Consider the following 1,954-nt stretch of genomic DNA (forward strand, 5'->3'; position numbering starts at 1 on the left):
TCAGGGAAGCCCACTCTAGTGAATGATCAACTTGCAACAGGTCACCCAATGTGCTGCAAATCTGAAGAGCCATTTAGCTCCAGATATTCCCTTGGGAGTAGCTGAGGTCTTTTTTTTTTTTTTTTTAATCATTTTATTGTTTATACCACAGTCACATGCTAATTGGCAAAAGTGTTCCATGACAGAGAGAACAAACAGACCTGTCATGCAACGTAAAATTAAGTGAAGGCTTTCCTAACGCTGGAGAAGTACCACAGAAACACAGAATGGCTGAGCTATCTCAGACAACAGCGCCAGGGGGTGTGGGTGGGTAGGAATGGAGGGTGCTCCTACAGTAGCTGGCCTTCTTGTATTGGCCTGAGACCACTGCTGGTTCCTAAGGGGAATTTCCTAATATGCTTGGTAAGCCGATCACTTGTAACCATTTATAATTGGGGTAGGGTGATACTTCTGCAGAATAAATTCTACAGATTCCTAGGCAGGTTCTCTAAGTCTCATCTGTGATCAATGGTTGGTAAATTAGGATTCTGCAAACGTAATCCCATAAATGGACATCCAGGGAAGTTTTACAACCAGTGAAATTAGACCAAAAAATAAACAGCCACACAAACCAAACCTACATTCTAAACTAAAATGGTGTCACATCAGGACTTCTGAAAGAACCAGAGCAGGCAAGATCATTCAAACAGAAGATCCTCATCCTTCTCTTCAGCCAGAAGACTGGCAAGCTCCGTCACCTTTCCAGCTACCCTCTGTTTCTCCAAGTCCCTCTCAGATTTTTCCTTGAGAATCTTTTTCTTCTCCTGTATTTTCTTTAACCTATAGAACTCTTCTCTCTCTCTCTCTCTCTTTCTCTTTCTCTCATCCAGCTCTGTGATGATATAAGCAAGGGTACATTCAATCCTAGGAATGATGACATGTTCAATGGCATTTACACGCCTGTTGGTTATCTTAATAGCTTCATCCCAAGTAACAAAGGAAGTCTGCAGCGAGGCGAGTTCCACCAGTAGTTCCACTGCTTTGGCATAATTCCTCTTTAATTCAGCCAGTTGTTCCCCACCTCTGGCTACACCAGTCAGTTCATAACTGTCAGTTCCTTCATGGTAATGTTCAAACACTGGCAAGGTAACACCTGCTTCATTATTTTTCTTTGCTGGAATCTTCACTTGGGCTTTATTTACATTTTGGATAACTGTGGTGCTGAAGTCCCCTGCTGTGAACTTGGCCTCAGCAAGTGAAAAGGCGGCTTCTCTCATCACTTCACCCATCAACATTTTAGTCTCTATGATCTTCTTTAGGATCTGTCGAAATCGAAGAGTTAAGGCATCAGATTTTTCCTTCAGGAGGTTTCGACCCATCTGTGCTCCTTTTAATCGAGCCTTCATGATGGTCTGTGCCATTCACGAGGGAAAGATTTCAATTCGGTCTTTGCCCGACATTCTGACCAGGACTGTTTGGCTCAGGTTCCCTGTGGGTTTCCTCCCCTCAGACCCAGCCACAGCGTCTTCCTCTCAGCTGAGGTCTTTGTTAGACTGCACTGCAACTCCATTCTTCCACGGGTCCTCAAACTTTTTAAACAGGGGGCCAGTTCACTGTCCCTCAGACCATTGGAGGGCCGGACTCTAGTTTAAAAAAAAACAAACTGTGAACAAATTCCTATGCACACTGCTAAGTCGGCTGCTAAGCAGGACAGGCAGTGACGGCAAAAACACCCGGCGGGCCGGATAAATGTCCTTGGCGGGCAGCATGTGGCCCGCGGGCCGTAGTTTGAGGACCCCTGTCTAGACAATCCTGTTTCCTTCTCTGCTTTCCTGTCCTTTCCGTAGGTAATGACTCAAAGAAATCTCTGCCTCAGAGTGTGCTTTATCTGGAGAAAGTATATTGTCAGAATATGGTTAGAGTTATTAAAGTATCCTAAGCTAAGAGACAAAAAAAGTCTTTCAAGTTCTGAAGC

General features: G+C 44.4%; 1 pseudogene; it reads right to left on the bottom strand.

The window, feature by feature from the left end:
* Window positions 1-677: 677 nt before the first annotated feature.
* LOC129151217 (V-type proton ATPase subunit D-like) lies at window positions 678-1,439 on the bottom strand (annotated as a pseudogene).
* Between the last annotated feature and the right edge of the window lie 515 nt (window positions 1,440-1,954).

The sequence above is a fragment of the Eptesicus fuscus genome, chromosome 13 (genome assembly GCF_027574615.1).
Source record: "Eptesicus fuscus isolate TK198812 chromosome 13, DD_ASM_mEF_20220401, whole genome shotgun sequence".
In the NCBI taxonomy this organism is placed as follows: Eukaryota; Metazoa; Chordata; class Mammalia; order Chiroptera; family Vespertilionidae; genus Eptesicus; species Eptesicus fuscus.